General features: G+C 40.6%; 1 pseudogene; it reads right to left on the bottom strand.

Moving 5' to 3' along the window:
* Window positions 1-7409: 7409 nt before the first annotated feature.
* LOC132213715 (large ribosomal subunit protein eL20-like) lies at window positions 7410-8464 on the bottom strand (annotated as a pseudogene).
* Window positions 8465-9156: the final 692 nt, after the last annotated feature.

Below are 9156 nucleotides of genomic sequence, written 5' to 3' on the forward strand. Positions count from 1 at the left end.
AACCCCCCCCCCTCCCCCCGATGTCCTGGAACTCCCCCAGGACTGAAAGGGCCTCACAGTCACGCTGCCTTTTCTACTCGGGACATCGTTTTTCGCCATGGAAAGTAGGCAGGAAGCACTGGCTTCCCTCAGCGCAGCCACCAAGCCCAGAAACCTGGTGTCATCCCAGAACCTTCCCTTCTTCCTTCTCCTGCTGGCTTCACAATCTGGGGCATAATAAGATGAAGGGGTGTGTGTGTGTGTGTGTGTGTGTGTGTGTGTGTGTGTGTGTAGGAAGGAGATCAGTAAAAGGTAACTCTGCAAAATACTTTTTAAATTTTTTATTCAAACGGGCAGGAGGGGGGTGGGTAAGAGATCAACCAAAGGACTTGTATGCATGCATATAAGCATAGCCAATGGACATAAGACCCTGGGGGGTAGGGGAGGCCAGGGGATTGTCAAGGGCGGGGGGGGGGGAGACATATGTAATACTCTTTGTAATACTTTAAGCAATAAAAAAAGGGGGGGGGGGAATAAAAAAGCCAAAAGAGAAAAAAAAATAAATAAATTTTTTATTCAAGTGTCTCTCCTAGAAGGGGGTCCGCAGGAACTGAGAAACCCGGGTGCGGGTGATTAGGAACATGGGGGAGGAACTCTAAACACCGGTTCTGACCTGAGGGAGGAATTCGAGAACAAAGATCCCAAGAGCTGTTGACTCATGTTGCTTGATTCCGAAACACACAAGTCCCCTGGCAGGAAACCCTGCGGGGACTACAGACTAAACCGTCCTGCCATTGTCAGTCCCACGAGGGGCTGAGCAATAACTGGGGCAAAGGGAAGTTGTTTTATTGTGTTGTCTTGTTTTTGTCTTAAAGAGAAAAGTGTCTTCACATTTATACTAACATCTTAAATAAAGATGTAGAGGGATGCAAACTTGAATGAGGCAGCAACCACACTGGATGATAGAATCGGACTCTCAGAAGACCTGGACAGGCTAAAGTGAAGGGACAAATGATGGGAGGTAACATTAATCGGAGCAAAGGCAAAATTGTGCACTGAGGCCCCAAACACCCCTTGCACAAGTTCAGACTGGGGAGACGTGGCTTAGTAGGAGCCCCTACTTTTTAACCTTGTTATCCATTTGGTATCCGTTGGAGCTTGCTCATTGCTCAGGGCTTTTAAGGTATCCCACGGAGGAAAAAGTGCAGAGGGGATGACAATGCTGCCTCTGTCATTCGATTGCTTCTAGCAAGACTTCAGACATTTCTATTAATGTGTACCCAGGAAGCAGATTTAGATAATATCTCATTTTAATTAGGTTAGCACTCATACTGAAAAATGGCTTTAAACGATGTCTGCACAAAAGTAGCAAGTGAAAGAAAGATAATAGCAAACTAAACCTAAGGAAAATGGCAGAGCAAACTTTTCTACTCTGACCACACTCTTCATCAGCCACATTAGGAGCTGATGGTATCATTAGACCCGCAAGCAAGAGTCCCTCCAAACCGAAAGTCATCAAGACCATTTGAAACATGGATTTATATCTGCTGCCATTAGTGATAAAATTCACATTGTTGGCTAGCATATTGTGTCTTGAGGTGTTAATTAGGAATAAACCAAGTCCCATAGTTAGCAAGGCATTTAAAAACTAAGCATCAGATCAGGAAGACAAACTCCAGCAGTTTCTCAGAGATATTTAGAGGTCTGTGGAATAAACCCAGTTCTTAACAACTCTCACAACACCTACTGATAATTACTTAGGACCTTCTTTTGAGGTTTCTCACTTTACCATTAAGGACAAAAGCCACAGGTCTCTGGTTCTTCCTGCAATAGTAAAAAAAAAAAAAAAAAAAAAAAAAAAAAAAAAAAAAAGGTTGGAATAATTGTAACACAAAGACTAACAAACTAAGAGGCATTCCTTTTTCAGCAAAGTTTTTTTGGGAAGTCACATAGAAAACATTGCTGAAGATGTGAAGAAACACATATTAGGAAAGATTACTCAGTATTGGTCACGAATTTGGGTGAAAGTGCAAATTTTGTAATAAGTCTCAGCTTACAATACTTGTTAGATTGTATTTTAATAGTTACATTTCTGAAGAACTGCTTTTTTATATTTTTTATTGATTTTTTACAGAGAGGAAGGGGAAGAGATAGAGAGTTAGAAACATCGATGAGAGAGAAACATCGATCAGCTGCCTCCTGCACATCTCCTACTGGGGATGTGCCCGCAACCAAGGTACATGCCCTTGGCCGGAATCGAACCTGAGATCTTTCAGTCCGCAGGCCGATGCTCTATCCACTGAGCCAAACCGGTTAGGGCCAAACTGCCTTTTTTTTTTTTTGTGAGTCATTAAAAAATCCTAAAATACTAAAGAGTATCCCAAAGATAAATGTTTTCATAAATAGGAAACAATATGTTTATGGGAAAACTGTTGAAGTATAACCACTGAATTCAAAAGAAAAAAAAGGTATTTTTGCAGAGAAATACAAGGAAGGATTGCAGAAAACCTTGACCGGATATTCATCTCTGTGGTGTTGATCCAATATTTCATAAATGCAGCAGAGAAACTGATGCTGGAAGTGCACACTGTACTACTTGATGCCACTGATGTGGTTAGTCTTTTTGTAAAAAAAAAACAAAATCTTTAAGTAGCAGAACTTTATAAGACTGTAATGAGATGGAGGGTCTGTTGAGATTGTATCATAACCCATTTTCTTCTTCTACCCAATATTGCTTCCTTCCCTTCCCTTCTATAGACATTGTTCTAAAGATCTCTCCCCAATTTAATACCTGTGTGCTGATCTCCATCTCAGAATTGGCTTCCTGGGAAACCCAACTTGCAACAATGGCTGGAGTGGTCCAAGAAAAAAGATGCTCATATGGGGTTCCGAAGCTGCCACCCACCCACCAGCTAGCAGTGAGGATGCTGATCATCAGAACAAGGAGATCTGCCACTACATGGGAGAAGAATGGGGTGACCTCTTGGTGATCCCCTGGGTTACCTCTTGACATTCCCTTGCTCATCTTAATGATACATGAACAAACACAACAGTCATGCTTAAGAAGGGCATGGAGACCAAGAGCTCAGAGACCTCAGGAATCAAGATCTGGGTCATGCCAATAGGTTAGCCATTTACCCAGTAGATTGTGAATATCAATTGTAGCCTAAGTGCTTACAGCTGGTGGTGTAATTTATTCTACTAACCTTGTTTTCCCTTTCCCCCAGGAAAAGAGGTACCACAGGATCTTGGAGGAACTCTTCCCAGAATTTACATGGAGAAGTGGATCTGAGTAATAGAAATGGTGGACCACAGTGGAAGCTGTGATGTGCCACTCTGACCCCTTTAAGACTGAAGGACTTATTCCTTCAGTTATTGAGGGAGCTATTGGAGGACATTCCTCAGAAATTACCGTTGGCTGGAAAGTTCTACCTTGCACAAAGTCATGCCTCCTTCACCAGGGCAGCTCAGATCTAATAGCTGTTCAGTGTATAATATAAAGAACCAGGGCTCTCATTTTATCTCAAGATAGCATTAAAAGGCCATGACAGCTTCAAGGTCCACAAAGGGTTGGCTTAGTCTTTGTTGAGACAACACCACAGCCCCATTTCTTCCTCTGTCCAATACTGCTGCTTCCTTATCTTCCCTTCCACAGTGTTGATCCTGATACAGCTCCCTGTAAAAATTCCTGCACACCAATCTCCATCCCAGAGACTCTTTCCTGAAAACCCATACTTTTACATGAACATTATTGGGACACCTGATAAAATTTGAACATGAGCTCTTGATTAGATACTAGGATTATATCAGTGTTACATTTCCTGATTTTTCACCACATATTGCGTTAATATAAGAGAGAATACTTGTTTTTAGGAAACACGCACTGAAGTAAATAGGAGTAAAGGCACACTTAATCTGATATAATTTAGAAAAAAAAATGTACAGGGACAGGTGGAGGATCAGAGAGAGAAAGAAGAAAATAGGGCAAAATGTAAACAATTGGTAAATATGGGTAAAAGGTATGGGAGAATTATTTATATTTTTCTTGAAACTTTTCTATAAGTTTGAATCAAAATAAAAAATTACAAAAATAAAACTACCAGACTTCATCCCATTTTCAGTGATTCTGATTCAACTACTAGGGTACCAGCATCAGTGTTTTTCTTTTCAACTCCCCAGACTTGACAACCTGGTAATACCTATTATGGGAAAGGTCAACATTAAACGAGTAGTTTCAATATAGTGTGATGAGTGTTATGAGAGAGGAAATACCACGTACTAAGCGAAAGCACACAAAGAGGGCCCACCCTAGTTACCTGGGTCAAAGAAGGTACCCTTGGGAAAGTGACAGTTCAGTTGACATCTGAAGGAGCATTTAGACCAAGGAGTATTGATGGGAGGAACTAGGGGAGTATTCCAAGCAAAAAGACATTGTGGGGAAGTCCCAAAGGAAGCAAGAGTGAGTTAAAGTCATGGAATTAAAAGAAGTTTACTGTCACTGGGTGACTGGTGACTTGGGTGCAGATAGCAAAGGGAAACACGGCATGAGATCAATCTGAGGAGGTAAGCAGGGGACATACTGAAATTTATCTGGAAGACAATGGAAGGCCATTGAATGCTTCTATACAGGGGAGTGACTTGATCAGGTTTATACTTTTGAAACATCACTCTGACTACTCAGTGGAGAGTGGATTGGAGGGAGGCAAGAGTAGGAGCAGGAAGACCATTTAGAAAAGGTTGCAGTAATAGGAAGATGACTTGGACCAGAGAAGTAGAAATGAGAAAGATGAGATGTGGAGGGAATATTTAGGATATAGAATCAATAATATTTGCTATTGATTGGCTGTGGGAGATGTTGGGGAGGAAGGAAGGGTCACCTTCAGATTCTGGGTTGGACGACTACTAGTAGATGAGGCAGGGAACACCTGAGCACCATGGAAGCAGAAAACTTATCTGAACTGGATACGCTTATATTCTCAAAGCTTAGCCCTAATCTGTAGGTGTTCAATACATATTTGTTGAATAAATGAGTAACCTTGAAGTTAAGATAATGAGTTCACTTTTGAATATGGAGAATTTTGAGTGCCTTTGAGTCTTCTTTTGAAAGTCCACACTGGAAAAGTATAACCTTTCATTCAATTAGGAAAGTAACCAATGAAAATATTAATACCTGTGTCCTAATTTTGAGACCATTATTCTCCCTAGTATTTAGAAGTCTAAAGTCCCCCTGAGACCTTGTGTAATCAATATATCTTCACTTTGGACCTAATTTGATTTTAAAATGACATAGTGACTGAGTATTGACCTTAACTAATGGGGAAACTGCCTGGCTTTTGTGGTCATCCAAATCTCTTTATCTTAGCAATTATATGACTATAATACATATAATTGTCTTTCCTTTTTTTAAATCATTTTTTGAACTTGAGTTTAACATGTCATATGCATGTCACATTAAAGTGTTCTGGTAAAAGTTAACTCTAAAAGCATGGCATTTTAAAGTGGACAAGAACTAGCTAATGAGCAGGGGGGAAAAAAAGGGCAATTCAAGGATTTTTACTGCCATCCAGTGGTGGTGCTCTTAGACAAACATGGTACAAAGCCCATAGTTAATCTCTGTTTTCCACAGCAAAGTCCCAAATGCCATTCATTCAAGCTTAAGGGTTAACCTGCAATGCTAACTTGCCATGAAAACTGTATTGTTTTCCCAATTTTAAGACAATAACTTTAATGGGCCCTTTTGTGGTCCTGAAGAAGGTCATAGGTTTCCATAACAACCAGTTTACTTTAAGAATGTACTCAATGGGGGTAGAATCTGGCTCAGTAAAGCCCTGGTCTTGATGACCCAAAAAAACTCCTGCCCTGGTCTCCCTAGCCCACCTCATATACACACCTATATGGAGAATGATCTTCACTGATTCACCTTGTGGTACCTACTAGACATTTCCAAGCTATGTTTTATTTGTGCTCTTATAAATGTGAGTTCCAAATTAACTATTTAGAACCCATGGACATAAAAAAAGGGAATTGGCCAAACCCCAATTCATTGATTTTAATTAAGCAAGAGCCTTTGTCAACCCACTGGAGAAGAGAGAGAGAGAGAGAGAGAGAGAGAGAGAGAGAGAGAGAGAGAGAGAGAGAGAGAGATGATTGAGATTGTTATCACAAGATTTAGAAAAAAAGAAAAAATTGGCCAAACATAGTATGTAAGTTTTATATAAAGTACTTTTTGGACTTGAACACCGTCCAGTTTACATGAAGCTCATAAAAGTGTTAATATTTCCTCCTTTAAAAACATGCATATAATGTTCTCTGTGCTCTAATAATGTGGCCTGTTAACCAAGGTTTGACCTTTCTGTGCTGTAAATTCAAGCCCACCCACCAGCTTGTCCAAAGTTATAATCTCGGGCAGTGATGTCATCCCTTGACACTAAAAATAAACACTACCCAGATCTCTGTGTCTGCAGTTTGTAGTCCACTGCGGAGGTGCTGATGGATGGGGTTCAGGAGACCACTGGGTTTTGCTCGTGCCCACTGGCTTGAGCTCCTGGCTTCCAGGGACTGGCCCCGACCAAAACAAACACTTCCCCAGAATGCTGTGCAAGCTCCACTTATATAATTCATAAGGGTGTGAAGACCAAAATATGCAGTTGGCATTCAATAAAAGATATATAGTATTTACTGGCAGATAAGACATGCCAGTTTTACAAGGAAATCTGGGAATCTGGGGGAGGAGGGAAATGTGAAGGAAAAAATTGAAATAGTTTTCATCTTGCTTGTTTTAAAGAGATTTTTAAAGTAGTTCTGTCGAGGCAGTATACTATACACAGGAGTCCAGATGAAAAAACATTGGTTATGGCTATGAGACAATATTCTACTAACTTTTAATGATATAAAATAATATAGTTAAAAGGGAGTATAATAGTATTAGTGACTTTTGGTACTAAGTTACAGAACAAAATTTAACTGGTAAATGAAATCCCATACACATGGAAGACTATATACTAGTAAATAGCTTTAAATATGATCTCCCATCAAATCCTGGAAACCAAAAGTAAATCATAACGTGAAATAAATTTTAATACAAATAAATTTTTATAAAAACTAATACAAATAACTAGCAAAACAGAATACATAAGAACAATTTTCTATACAGTAGCCAAAGGAGTCAGTAAAAACTTGGCACAAAATATACAGCAAGAAAATATGAAAGAATACCTACTTCACACTCCTACATAGAGTAAAAGTAAATATTTCACTGAATATTAGTGTACAGTAAAAAAACTGTATACTAATAAATGCATTCTTACATAAAGAACTTGACCTTAAGATTATAGCAATGTCTCCATGGGCTCAGAGATGTACAACACTCACCGCACTTGGCACTTGGATGTTTGGTGTTGCTGTGCGCTGCCACTAGGGGATCTCATTACCACTGTTGCCTTCTTGTTTTCTATTCCTCCTTCCCTTAGCCCCTCTCCACATTGTCAGGCCTTCCACCTTTAATATGGGTACAGTGGGGCTGGGGTGGGGAAGATGTATGCTGCCAGAGCAAATAATACAGCTCTGTGCTTCCTAGATGCTTGGGCACTGAATTTGTCTGTCCTATGCCTCTGAACTGAATGTTTCCTAGACCAACCCCTCGGAAATGCAATATACTCATGGTTTTAATTCTGCACCAAGGTATGCCCTTGGAGTTAGAGGCTGTTTAAGAGAAGCCAAGTTACAATAACCAGTAATTGGCCAACTTAGTTGCCGGCTTAAAGGGGAACATAATAAAAGGTTTTAATATCTTAATCAATGGACATTTTATATAATCTTAGATGACCCATTGGGTATTTCTCTCAAACAGAGGCCAGTTTGGGCATGTTTCAGACATAGAGGTTTATTCTTTTTTTCTTTTGATTTTCCAAAGGAATTTATTTGGGCAGACCAGGGGACAGGGAGGCCCTGCAGCTAAAAGAAGGTGCTGGGCCTCTTGGTGGTGAAGTGTGGCTGGTGCTAGCGGCTAGATGCGGTGGGGCAGGGGGAACTTGATCTTGGAGTCGTGAAACTGCTTGACCGCCAGTGGGTGGCACTTGCTGGCCACGATCTCCTCCACCTTCAGGATCTGGATTGAGTGGGCGTGGGCAGGGTGCCAGGCCCCCATGTCTCCATAGCACTGGGTGGTCAGGTCCTGGTACTCCCGGTACATGTTGCAGGTGCCACTGTGGGAGTCGTAGCGCAGCCAGATGTCAAAGTTCTTCAGCCCAAGGGGTCATTGCTCCAACACCTGGCCACAGTGGATGATTTCCCCTGAAGATTTCTTCATCTCCTTTAGTTTGAGACACAAAGTACCAGAAGCGGGACTTGGCAACAACATGGTTAGGTGCCAAGATGTGCATATGGTGGAGGGGCAGCTGAGACCCTTGGAGGTAGGCAGACAGCGCCCAAGGCCACTCCTAAAAGCTAGAGGTTTATTCTTGTAAACAACTAAACCAAAACACATTTCTCTTTGGCTGCAACGTAAGTAGATAAATTCAACATTTATATTCAGACTAAGCCTCCTTAGCAAATTAGGAATAGGAAGAAGCATTCTTCACCAGGGAAAAGGCACACATGAAAACTTAAGTGTGCATCATACCAAATAGGGCAACGATAAAAGGATTTTTCTTAAAGATCAAGATGCCTGCTATCACTGCGCTACAATTCATTATTACACTGGAGGTCTTAATAGTTCAGTAGACAAGAAATGTAAAGCTATGAAGACTGAAAGGAAGAAACAAAACTGTCATTATCACGAGATATAATAAAACCTCAGGGTAATCTAAGGATAAATTGTTCAATTAAGAAGACAGTTTAGCATGGCTCTGATCAATATATAAAAGTCACATTGGAAACAAACTATTCAAGGTAAACTTTTCATTGCAATGGACTCATGACAACAGAAATTGTGGACATTTTAAACATCTATCTGTTTGGCAAGGAGCAATGACTTAGTTGGATCATTGGTAATCCAAACAAATTTTGGCACTAAGATATCCAAGCTCTAGAACTATGATGATTCCATAATGGAGCAGGTCTCAGACCTCCCAGGCAAATGACCTTATGTTGAGATTACAAGGTAAATGCTGTAGAGATACGTGTGCAGTACCCATTTGTTCACTTGTTCTCGAGACATTCCCTATGGATTTAATATTT

The sequence above is a fragment of the Myotis daubentonii genome, chromosome 12 (genome assembly GCF_963259705.1).
Source record: "Myotis daubentonii chromosome 12, mMyoDau2.1, whole genome shotgun sequence".
Classification (NCBI taxonomy): domain Eukaryota; kingdom Metazoa; phylum Chordata; class Mammalia; order Chiroptera; family Vespertilionidae; genus Myotis; species Myotis daubentonii.